A 13,855-nucleotide genomic window follows, 5' to 3' on the forward strand; every position below is an offset into this window, starting at 1 on the left:
GCAATAATCCTATAATGCCACCTCCCTGCATTCTCCCTTTTTTTTTTTTTTTTTTTATTTCCTACCCTGCCTCTATCTATATACAAGTGCCTGAATAGCTACCCCCATGGAAATTTGTAGTGTTCCATTAAGCCCCGTTGGCATTAGAATTTTCACTAAGCTTGTTCAGTAAATAGTGCATTACCTTTGTTCTAAATGACCATGACAGAGAACTTGTACTAAGCTTCCAAAGAAGGGGCTGTTATCCCTTGTATTAGCATAAAGGTTATAATATGTTGCCACCACATTGCTGGCAGGTGCACTGCACATAGGTCTCCTTGCACCCTTCTGATTCCTATACATAATTTGATCTACACCCTGCTCATGCTATTGCGCCTATGACTGATTTTGCTGTGATTATTCTGCTTTGTTTATTCCATTTCCAAATTTCCAGCACATTCTAGCCCCTGTGCCCTAATTATATTCATTACTTCTTATACAATTGCATGAATTGACTTAACAGAATTCTAACATCACAGGATTTTGTATAAAGCAGCAGATTAACCCAGCGCTTTTCAGGAAGTAACGTAAGGTTGCTCTGGCCTAGCCAAAGTATAACAGTCTAATATGCAGTAAAATGCTTATCATGCACAAACGTAATAAATTCAATTATTGATATCCTGTATACTATTATTATTGTACATACTAATTTGTATGTGACACCATATTATATTACTGACTGCAGCTTAATCTAACCTGATACAATATATCATTCCCCCATTCAGCAACATACTTATAATACTGTCTATTAATGCCCCTATGATGCCTTACACGCTGAAAATTGCACTATATAATGAATTTTCCTGCATTATATTAACTTTAAATAAAAATAAATAAATAATAATAAAAAAAAAAAAAACATGCGTTCCCATATTTGCATTCTGCCTATCTAAACATATGCTTTGTCATATCCTAATAACACTGCTATGCAATATTGTATTATGTTACCGAAAACTGTATGTAATTCCCCTAGTACATATGATAAGAAACAACTCAGCTCTACCAATGCTCATCTATAATCACACATATCATATTATTGCCCGAATTCTGCATTTGTTTATCATTGCTAGGCATCCTGCTGACTCCATTGTATGCCCTGCCTGGTGGGAGGGGTAGGTAAAGGTATTGTATATATGCCATGTAAACAAGCCCTCAGTAATATAATTAGGGGGAGGGGGGATGGGACTTGTTTCTAACTTGCCTGAATTGGGCCTAATTCTATGCTGTTTTCCTGAAGGCTGCAGCGACTAGAGTATAATAATAAATCCCTAAGTACTCATTTTTTGGCCTTAAACTAGAAGTGTGCATTTAAATAACTTCTGCACTGAATCTCAACTGTACTGTTAGGTTATAGGTGTAAGACTCTATTAGGTGCATTTATTCCTTAGGGGAAAGTTGCTCAGCATAATATAAAACATGTGATAAAATTCTATCTGCATTAAAGATTGAATTCATAAAATTACAGAGACATTGGGAGTTTGTAACAGCAGATTGCAGCAGGGTAGCAGGGTGCCGAATATGGAATTAAGTAAAAGAATAAGAAGGAATACTTATCAGAATATTTCTGTATCATTCCTCTGCTGCCTCCTGGATGTTCTTGCTGGACAATCCTTTCTGCCTCACCTGCTGCACTTTCTGACCCTCCCCCTTTACCTGTCCTGTGCTTAAGTATGGGTATACGCCCCCTGGGGAGGGGCCTGCACCCTATAGCCCTCTCCTACCTTCCCCCTTCTTTCCTCCTCCTATCTCTTCCTTACTATCTACTTGCCTCCTACCTAACCCCAGCAATATGATAGGGCACACCTCCTGGCTTTGGGAGCACAGCCTAATAGTTTACGGTCTCTCCCGGCTAGTCGCCTCTCGCTCCTATTTCACAATAGTGTTCTCCAATTTAGAGATAATTAGACAATCTGACCTATTTACAGATTAATTAGGCCGTGTAACAGGAACACGTAATCTCTTCCCAGCCACACGTGAAGCCTAGATCACATACACTCAGTGTTTACCACACACACACACACACACACACACACACACACACACACACACACACACACACACACACAACTGACATAATGCTGAATAACCCAGTGTGCCTCATCCGGGATGCAGTCAAAATCCCGAATGGGTCATAATACCGACAAGGACAAAATCCCGACATTTAAAATCCCGACAAGGACAAAATCCCGACATTTAAAATCCCGACAGGGTCAAAATACCGACATATAGAATGTACAGGTGAAACAGTCAACATGACTTTCCGTCGACAGGTCGCAAGGTCGACATGGGTTTTTTCACTGTTTTTTGACCTGACATGTGCCGGCAGGCGGTATTTCATGCCCTACCATCCACTAGGGTGTGGTGGAAGAATAAAATAGTGTGCCGAGCACAGCGAGGCACCGTTCCCGAAGCATTGTGAGCGAAGCGAGCTATGCGAGGGGCTGCGGTTCACCTCCAACTGTGTCCATGTCGACTGTGTCGACATTTGGGTAAAAAAACAGTGAAAAAACCCATGTCGACCTCGCGACCTGTCAACGGAAAGTCATGTTGACTGTTTCACCTGTACATTCTATATGTCGGGATTTTGACCCTGTCGGGATTTTAAATGTCGGGATTTTGTTCTTGTCGGGATTTTGTCTTTGTCGGTATTATGACCCATTCGGGATTTCGACCCTTTCGGGATTTTAACCGTCGGGATTTCATACCGAATCCCCTCATCCTGCCCCAGTATAATCCTGATGTGAAGTCCCAAAATTTAGACTTGCTTTACTATTACCCAGGAGATATGACTCTTGTAGTATCTTATTGCCAATTAGATTCTTAGCTTAAGGCAAGGTCCTCACTGCCACTAGAACATCGCAAGCTTGACCTCCAGTAAAATCATATGTCAGATACAAATTGTGTCTGACAAAAAGGCCTAGGAATGTGGAACGGGACGGTACCCACCAGCACTGGAAGACAAGTCCAGATGCTTTGCAAGGCCATCTTAACGTACGGGCTCAATGGGCAGCTGCCTAAGGGCCTCCAAATTCTAGGGGCCTTTGAGCTGTGGACATCTTCCTCCTGAGCTTCTTGAGAGACAGTAGATACTGTAATGCTGACGTCACCATGATTGTGAATCACACACAGAGCGACCAGGCAGCATTCGCTTTCTGCTTCCCAGCCTGCAGCCAGACAGTGAATAGCTGTCAGCATGCTGATTGGTAAATGGTTGGCTCTATCCACCAATCAGAGTTCAGAATTCTTTACCAGCCTCCCCACTCTAGACAAACAATGAATGCCTGTCGGCATGCTGATTGGTGAATGGCTAAAGCTATCCACCAATCAGAGTCCTGACAGCCATTCACTGTATGGAAACAAGTGGAGAGATGGCATGTGACCACAGGAGGGGCGTGTTATGATTGTTTTTGATTTACATTTTTTCCCTTGAATGGGTGCGGAGGGGCCCCAAATGCATTGCTTTGCCCAGGGCCTACAATGCTGTTAAGACGGCCCTGATGCTTTGAGCGCCTCCCATCACGTTAACCAAGCTCTCCGTGATTCCACCAGCCCTTCCGTCATATATTAACGTGGCCGAAGCAATTTGCTTACCGCTGAAGACGATCCCTAAAATGCATCTCAGGTTGTATTGCCATGGTACCAGGGCAGCCACCGGATAGTTATCTGCACTAGCCGGCAATGAGTGAACCCTTTGATGGAGCTTCCACTGGTGTTGAGTATCAAGTACATGAGCTGCAAGTCCTGCGACAAGTGGAGCATACTCGGGCCAGTCTGCTCTGTGGTCATTGTCCACTCGGGAATGTCAGGTTCCGGTCTGTGGCATTACCTATTCACAGGGTAAATACAACAAGTAGGTGGCTCATCTTCTACTCGTGGTCTGATTTCCTCCAAGGTAGACTCTAGGGTGGCAAATCCTGAGACTCCTGACCACACCCGCCCATGTAAGTAAGTATGTCAGGCATTTTTTAATCCTAGTCGAGTTAGGAAGGCTCAGTGAGCAAAGGCGGACTTGACCGCTTAAGAGACATTGGGGCTCCTTCATCCAGGACCTCATTGTTCTTATACCAGCTGGCTGCCTTCTCCTTAAGCAGCCGCTATGGGGAGAATGGTATCATAGAAACATAGAAACATAGAATTTGGCGGCAGATAAGAACCATTTGGCCCATCTAGTCTGCCCCTTTTTTACCCTTCAGGTAAACTCAACCCTTTTTAATCCTTATTTCTTTGTAAGGATATTCATATGCCTATCCCAAGCATGTTTAAATTGTTCTACTGTCTTAGCCTCTACCACCTCTGATGGGAGGCTATTCCACTTATCCACTACCCTTTCTGTGAAGTAATTCTTTCTAACATTTCCCCTGAACCTACCTCCCTCCAGTTTCAGTGCATGTCCTCGTGTTTTATTACTTGTTTTCCTTTGAAGAAAATTTCCCTCCTGTACTATGTTAAAACCCTTGATATATTTGAAGATTTCTATCATGTCCCCCCTTTCCCTTCTCTGCTCCAAACTATACATATTAAGATCTTTTAGTCTTTCCTGGTACGTTGTGTGATGTAGGCCATGAACCATTTTAGTTGCCCTTCTTTGTACACTCTCCAATGTATTTATATCCTTCTGAAGATATGGTCTCCAGAACTGGACACAGTATTCCAGATGAGGTCGTACCAATGACCTATACAGTGGCATTATTACGTCTTTTTTTCTGCTACTGATTCCTCTCCCTATGCAACCAAGCATCTGACTAGCCTTCCTTATTGCTTTGTTACATTGCCTCCCTGCCTTTAAGTCACTTGAAATAGTGACTCATACCTCCCAACTGTCACGATTCCGTCGGGACAGTCCCGATTTTCGGGTCCTGTCCCGACGTCCCACCCGCGGCAGGCATTGTCCCGCTGCGGGGGGTGGCAGTTGGGAGACCCCCCAATCTAGTAGAATAGACGCTGTGCGCATGCGCACAGCGTCTATTCTCGTATGAAAATGAGGCCGCGGCTAATTAGCATAAACCGCGCCCTCATTTGCATACGCCCCGCCCCCTTTTCGGGCGCTCGCGCGGCTTCGCCGCGCAAGTGGCCCTATTTCCTCCGGCCAGAAGTTGGGAGGTATGGTGACTCCTAGATCTCTTTCCTCCTCAGTAGTTTCCATTATAGTACCCTTGATACTATATTGAGCCTTTGGGTTTTTTAATCCCAAGTGCATAATTTTGCATTTTTTAGCATTAAACTGTAGTTGCCATTCTCTTGACCAATTCTCAAGTTTACTTAGATCATCAGTCATTTGATTTACCCCTCCTGGTGTGTCTACTCTGTTGCATATCTTTGTATTATCTGCAAAAAGGCATACTTTCCCTTCAATACCATTTGCAATGTCACTAACAAAGATATTAAAGAGCACTGGACCAAGTACAGATCCCTGGGGTACTCCACTGGTAACATGTCCCTCCATAGAATGCACTCCATTTACGACAACTGTCTGTTTCCTATCCTGCAACCAGGTTCTTATCCATTTAATTTATCCGCTATACTCAGTGGGCCTGGAATCCACCATTACTTCTCCACTATTCTCTCTGCTATTGATGGCCAGAGGACTCACAAGGCCACATCATGATGGCTCCTCTTTCTAGGGACATATTCCGTACCCTTCGGGATATGAAGGCTTCTCCAACAATATAGTACTTAGCCAGATCCCATTGAACTCTCACTACCCCTAAACCACAACCTAATACTTGGATTATGCTGTATGTCAGGTGTATGCATTCGGGCAGACCTTGGGCCTTATTCTAGATCACTCTTTCTGACAAAATGGACAAAACCATGTGCACTGCAGTTGGGGCAGATGTTACTTGTGCAGAGAGAGTTAGATTTGGGTGGGGTTTTACTTCAAAGTGAGATCTATATTGCAGTGTAAAAAGCAGCCAGTATTTACCCTGCACAGAAACAAAATAACTCACCCAAATCTAATTCTCTCTGCACATTTTACATCTGCCCCCCCCCTGCAGTGCAGCATGGTTTTGTCCATCTAAGAAGGAATTTGTCAGAAAGAGTGAACTAGAATAAGGCCCCTTATCCCTAACCTACCGCTGTCATGTCTCCAGGACCTCATTCATGGAGCTGCTTTCACCTTAGTGCAAAGCAAGCTCCAACTCTCTAAGTAGTGTGGACCCGTGCCCCATGATCCACACTACCGATAGAGTGATTCCTATTGGGGATCCATGCACGAGATTTGCCTGGAGAAGAAGGAGGCAGATCTCTGGTCTTGGCGGTCCTGCTTCAGAGTCACCTCACTGTCAGCCGACACATAGACCTCCAGATAAGCAAGACGAGCTACAATCGGGGCTGTAATGCTTCATATGCGCCCCGCTTCTGTCAGACACACACCCTGCAGGGAAGGAAGCAGAAGAATGCAGCACCAGCCTTTACAATGGGTCACAGAATCACATAACATCGAATATGATTCTTGAACGATTCAGCAGACGTGTGACATTCAGACAGGACATGGGATTTGTCAGTAACAATTTATTCTCACTGACAGATCTAGTTATCAGACCAGTCGTGTGTTCAACAGATTGAGTGACATGTTATCAATTCCGCTGTCCCAGGTATGTCATTATATCCAGTACTGGGTTTAGTGAAGCTGCAATCTGTTCCCTGGCTTCACTCAATGGGCCTGATTCAGTCTATACTGACTTTTATTTGGCTCGGAAATGTCGGACTTTTATTTCGCTCAGGTGCTGATGTCATGTGATGTCAGACATGCGCTCCGTGCAGGCTTCGACCCGCCTGCAATTGCATGGGGACACCCAGCGTTTTTCTGGGGACACCCAGCGTTTTTCTGGGTGCACCCAGCGTTTTCTGGGCACACCCAGGAAATGCGGGGCCTCCCCATGCGCCAGCTTCCTGTCCACCCACTGCCCTCACCCTCTGCGCGAACACCTTGTTGACTGTGATAGTCGCAGAGCGGCCCTGCAACCTATTTACTGACAACCCAATGTAAACAGCACCAGCGGCAGCTGCAGCGCCAACCAGGGAGTGGAGGGGGTGATCGCTAGGCATATGTACACATACATGATAACATGTATGTAATATATATGCTGGATCAATCCCCTGGGATCTTCAGCGCTCAGAGAATCCTTGTTTGCTTGATCATAGAGAGATGTGGCGGAGGGAAGCAGACCGGGTCTGATTCGGGCATTCCGCTGGTGGCAATGCAGATGTTTCGCAGTATACTGCCTATGAGTAAGGAATCGGGGACTACACATGCGCCGGATCAGGCCGACACACACAGGAGGAAATCACCAGGGCATACAGAATAATCAGTCCATCGACAGGCCACCCTTTCAGGTGGGTGTTTTCACTCGCTTTTTACATTATTTTAGTATCACCTAAAAGCATCAAAGGGCAAGTTGAAGAGAACTCACAAAATTCTCCAAGTTCTTAAATTCAGATTTTTTTTATTAAGCAGAATGCATTTCCCTATGGAAGCCCATTTCCGACACTGTATCTCAAAATATTGACTTAGTATCTCAAAATATTGAGAAACACAAAATATTGAGAAACTCTCAAAATATTGAGAAACATTCTTAAAATATTGAGAAACTTTCTCAAAATATTGAGAAACTCTCAAAATATTGACTTAGAATCTCAAAATATTGAAATGATTTCTCAAAATATGGAAATCATTTCTCAAAATATTGACTTAGTATCTCAAAATATTGAAATGATTTCTCAAAATATTGAAATAATTTCTCAAAATATTGACCTAGTATATCAAAATATAGAGAAACTTTCGCAATAATTTGAGTTAGGCCTGATAGCTAAAGTCATGTGCACTAGCCTGCTTCCTGCCTTTGCAATCGGAAAAGGGGGAGGCAGCACTGCTCTTAGGCACTGATGCAGAGCAAACAACTTAGATAGACTACAAAATACACATCTGCTTTGCGCTAGTCAAAATCGTCCATCCAAAACTGAACACATTCACTTCTCAAGGTGCGCCACCAACGTTCAATCCATTGATTGACAGTACTTGGACCTAAAATGACACACTCTATACTATTCTCATTCTCACTGCTGTGCTGAAATTTTTTGGTTATTATCCCGTAAACCCAACATTTCTGGTACATCCACCTGTAGACGCTTGTAGCTGTTGGTAAATGAAAGATGCCATTTCTGCCTCATCTGTCTTATTTCGTCTCCGCCAAAGATTTTTTTTTTGTAGCTCTCTCTGCAGTGTCCGGAGGCTTATTTTAATATTATGTGATTCCTCCAGAATTTCACGTTTTGTGTATTCACGCCGAAAATAGTCTTCAATGATTGTATCCATGTTGGTCTGCTAAGATTTGGTTTGAACACTTGCTTCTGTTGCTTTACCTCATGGAAACAGCACATTGGCTTATGCAACCTTTAATGATGTTTCTCAATATTTAGCGATACTAAAGGAGCCCATACACGGTCCGTTGTGGACCGGCTCCGTTCTGTACTATGCGATGCGCGCTCCCACGCATTACATAGTACGGTACAAAAAGTATGTGCTGCACATACTTTTTGTGGTACTTGTTTCCTAGAACGGCGCCCATCGCGGGCATCGCATGTACATCGCATGCCATTATAATGGCATGCGATGCGATGTCCGTGATTTTACATAGAAATGCATGGTAAAATGTAAATCGCGTCGGTCGCATCGCATGCGGCCAAAAAATTGCATGCGATTACCGATTTTACATAGGGAACAATGTTAAATGGCCCAATTGACCCGAGTTCACATAGGGAACAATGTTAAATGGCCCACAGACCCCAAATAGCCACCCTGAAGTGTCAAATGGCCCCCCCAATTGTTAACGCCACCCCACGATCAACGTCAACCTGAAGCGTGGCGAGCGCAGCGAGCCCGCGAGGGGCGGCGGTACGCGTCCTCCGACCTTTTCATACCCCAACTATCCACGTCGGCGTGGAGTTGAGAATAGAAAGTGAGGCGAGCGCAGCGAGCCACCGAGCCCGAAGCGTGGCGAGCGCAGCGATCCCCGCGAGGGGACGCGTATACCTGTGAAGCACGCGAGGGGACGCGTATAGCTGTGAAGGTATCCGCGTCCCCTCGCCACGCTTCGGGCTCGGTGGCTCGCTACGCTCGCCACACTTTCTATTCTCAACTCCACGCCGACGTGGATAGTGGGGGTATGAAAAGGTCGGAGGACGCGTACCGCCGCCCCTCGCAGGCTCGCTGCGCTCGCCACGCTTCCGGTTGACGTTGATCGTGGGGTGGTGTTAACAATTCTGGGGGCCATTTCACACTTCAGGGTGGGTATTTGGGGTCTGTGGGCCATTTAACATTGTTCCCTATGTGAAATCGGGTCAATTGGGCCATTTAACATTGTTCCCTATGTAAAATCGCGGTAATCGCGTCGGTCGCATCGCATGCGATTTTTTTGGCCGCATGCGATGCGACCGACGCGGTTTTTTTTCTTGCGATGCCTAAGATCCAAATCGTGGGTGCCGTTCTAGGAAACAAGTACCCTTTTTGTACTAGGTAAACATCGTATCGGATCGCAGTGCATGCACACTGCATGCACAAGGGATGCGATCCGATACGATGTGTGCTGTTTAAGTACAGAACGGATCCGATGAACGGACCGTGTATGGGCTCCTTTAGTCAATGTTTTATTTATTTATTTACAGTTTCTTATATAGCGCAGCATATTCTGTTGCGCTTTACAATTGGAGATAAGTCAATATTTTGGGAAATTAGCTCAATATTTTGAGATACCAAGTTAGTATTTTGAGATACCAATACCACATTCACACTGCCAAAACGTTTAAAAAAACTGTATTTTTAAACGGGTCTAATGCAGCCCACACACGCGCCGATGCCGGCGGTGCGATGCTGTACGATGGGGTGCGCGCTCCCGCGGCACCTCATCGTACAGTACAAAAAGTATGTGCTGCACATACTTTTTGTACTAGCTTTTTCTAGCACAGCATCGCATCGCATGCACATCGTATGCACAAGGCATACGATGCGATGCTATGTGTGCTAGTTAAGCCCACAACGCACGCTGGAATCGGTGCGTGTGTGGGCTGCATTAGCCTTCACATTGCAGTAGATTACCGTTTTAAATACTGTTTAAGTACCATTCACATCAGTCAACCCGTTTAATCCCCTGAACACGTTTCAAGGCAGAATGCAGGGGACACCCTATCACAGGTCTGTAATCTGTTATTTTTACTAAATACCGTTTCAGAGCCGTTCTCACTGCATAAAAAATGGCTCTGAAACGTATAGGATGTGAAATACCGGTTATCTTTAACCGGTAAATGAACTCTGGCACTTTCCCACTGCAGCCTTAAACGTTTTGAAGTTGGGAAAAAACGGCAATATACCGTTTAACAAGTGCAGTGTGAAAGGGGTATTAGTCAATATTTTGGGAAAGTTTCTAAATATTTTGCGAAATTATCTCAATATTTTGAGATACTACTGTAAGTCAATATTTTGAGATAAAGTCAATATTTTGAGAGAAGTCAATATTTTGGGAAATTATCTCAATATTTTGAGATAATGGGGTGAAACGTAATGGATGAGATATCCCAACTTTTGCGATTTTTAGTCAAAAAATGGCCGAATTTGCACGTTTTTCCGAAAGCCAACTTAATAGGAAGCCAATCCTGATCGGAGAAATTTCAATGCCCGGTCATGATTGGCTGGTGGGCGGGCCTAACTCCCGGTCTGTGGGTGAAACCTCAGATGTAAACGGAAGATCGCAGTGTATGTACAGTGTTCCTGTGGAGCCAGGGAAGCACAGAAGACAGCAAAGGGAGTATGATTTCTTTCCACTATAACCCAAATGGATACTACATATAGAAGAGGACAGGCCATTGGTGGACCCAGAGGTAACGTATGAGTGGATGATTGTAGTATGTAATAAAGTTTCACTGGTCATGTGTCTGTGTTTTTTTCACTATTTGAACTGTTCTTCAAGTACCTTGCTGGGACTACAGCCCGGTATCCACCGCACAGGTGCCCCAGGGACAGCCCCGGGCTTCAACCTGGCCAGGTAAATTCTGGAGGGGGGGGGCCCTTCATTTGGGGGTCCCCACTTCCTCAGGATCCCTGCCAAGGCTGACTGGTCAACCTGGTTACCTTGCTGGCTGTTTGGGCCCGGTGCTGGTTCTTGAAATACGGTGGACCGTGATTTTTTGAAACCAGGACTGGCTCTTTGAGCCCGGGGCTGGTTATGGTCAGCAGGGGGGTCCCCACACCATTTTTCTTTACAATAAAATCCCAAAAAAGCGCACATTACCATGTAAAAAAACTCACATGTCCACAAATTTGCACATTTTCAAGACTAAAAATCACACCATATCGCACTTTTCACCCACAAATTCCCAACCCATTAAATAGACTTTTTTTTTTTTTTTTAGTTCCCGATTTCGGAAAACGCGATAATGTGCGATTTTAGAACCTTACTAAATATCGCTTCCCATTAAATGTCACCCACTAAGTCAATATTTTGAGAAAGTTTCTCAAAATTTTGGGAAATTATCCTTCAGAACCCTTTTCAGTGCTAAGCCTCCTCTGGCTGTACAGGAAGCAGCTGCAGGTACATCAGGGACGGCGATCTGCAAATCAGAACAAATAAGAAGAACGTTCTGTACGCAGGGCCGCGCCACCACTAGGCAGCTCTAGGCTTTTACCTAGGGCGCCAGCACCTGGAGGGCGGCAGTTCGCCCCTCACCCCCAGCGAACTGTGTAAAAAAATTGCTGCCCCGGCGTCCCTGCAGTGCTGGGGTGGTCAGGGGTGTCCGTGCCGTAGGGGTACCTGCGGCGCCGTCATGTGTATAAAGCTGGCTGCGGCCGGCGGGGTCCCTGTAGTGAATAGCAAATAACTAGCGCTATGCGCGCGGCGGTGCGGGAAGCGCTAGTTATTTGCTATTCACTACAGGGATCCCGCCGGCCGCAGCCAGCTTTATACACATGACGGCGCCGCAGGTACCCCTACGGCACGGACACCCCTGACCGCCCCAGCACTGCAGGGGCGCCGGGGCAGCAATTTTTTTACACAGGTACCACCCCCCCCTCCCTCCCCCCGGCACCGGGGCGCCCCCACCCCGACTCGCCTGGGGCGCTCCGGTGCCTTGCACCGGCCCTGTCTGTACGGGTCGCGCAAGGGCAGATGGAAGCTCCAGAACATATTATCCTGTTTGAAGATGGACAGTTAATAACTTTGACGGAATTCTCCATCATTCCAGGTGTCACTGCCCCGCGCCCATGTGAAGTCCCCATTGTGTGTGCATGAAACGCGGCGTCAGATTATCAGAACGACTTGGAGAAACATTTAGTTTCTATAAGATAACAATTCATCTTTAATTACATGAGTTTGCTCATTATCACTGCAATTAACTGCACAGTTTGTGGACTTTTAATTCTGTTAGAAAACATTTCACTCCCACGTACACTAATTTGAGGATTAAGCAGTGCTGGTTTTATCCCTGCGGAGGGGAAGCCGCTGACAAATTTTTTGGGGGGGGTGTCGTCAATATGTCGAAAGTGTCTAGAGTGACAGTCAAAAGGTCGGCAGTCAAAATGTCAACACATGAAAAAAGTTGACGTGTATTCGGTCAAAAGGCCAGCAAAATGTCAACATGAGAAAATCGACATCAGAAAAGGGTCGACGTGAGTTTTTCATGATTTTTGTTTTTTTAAACCGACTTGTTCATACAGATGTAGCGCCTCTCAGTCAGCGCTGGGAATTGGCAGATTCCCTGCACTGGTATACGCTGGCGGAGAGGTGCTCCATCCGATGGGGATGCGCGTCCTGTGTACACGGCGGCGGGCGGTGGAATCCCTGCCCATCTCCGCTTCAGTGAGATGGGTAGGGTTGGGGGGAGGGATACGGGGAGGCGGTGGTGACCAGCGGGGAGGCGGTGGAGGGCGGCTGAGAGCTCCATCAGAACGTGACGCGCGACCGTCTCGTGCACACGAATCCCCTTCCGACGGATAGCGGGGGCTGGCGGTTGGTGATTCTATCGCCAGCTGCCAGCTGAATGATTGGCGCTCCATCTGTACTTTACCATCTCAGTGGGCACAGAGGGAGAATAAAATAGTGCCGGAAGCATGGCGTGGGGGCGCGGTACAGTATCCATGGCGACCTCTGTAGACCAATCAGTAACACCAAAAAAAAGTAAAAAAAAACTCATGTCGACCTTTTTCATTGCTTGTGTCAACCCTTTGACCATGTCAAACTAACGCACGTCGACCTTTTTCATGTGTCAACCTTTTGACTGTCGACCAATAGTGGTCGACCTTTTGGCCCGTACCCGTTTTGGGAGCCGTAACTTACATAGAACATAGAAGACAAGAAGTCGCCCGTCTGGGGTTTGACACCTGTCAGTCATATGAGCCATTAATGGGACTGAAGTCACTTATTTTTAGTCCGGTGCAGGAGGCTGACATGTGACAATGACACAGGAGGATCCTATGGTGATTTATGGGTTCTCGGCCTCACCAGGAGCTGTAATGAAGAAATACCTCACTGTTGTGGGGGAGATGTACTAAGTCTTGGAGAGAGAGAAAAAAAAGATAGAGATAGAGATAAAGGAGACAGAGATAAAGTACCAGCAAGCCAGCCCCTGGTGTCCGTGTGGTATCCGGACTATTTGTAGACAACAAGTAGATAGACAGCCATTAGGTCGACACCATTAGTTCGACAACTCAATAGGTCGACATGCTTTTAGGTCGACATACCATTAGGTCGACATGTCATTAGGTCGACATGTCATTAAGTCGACACTGCCATTAGGTCGACAGTGTCTAGGTCGACAGTCAAAAGGT

This window comes from Crinia signifera, chromosome 4, assembly GCF_055691185.1.
Source record: "Crinia signifera chromosome 4, ASM5569118v1, whole genome shotgun sequence".
In the NCBI taxonomy this organism is placed as follows: Eukaryota; Metazoa; Chordata; class Amphibia; order Anura; family Myobatrachidae; genus Crinia; species Crinia signifera.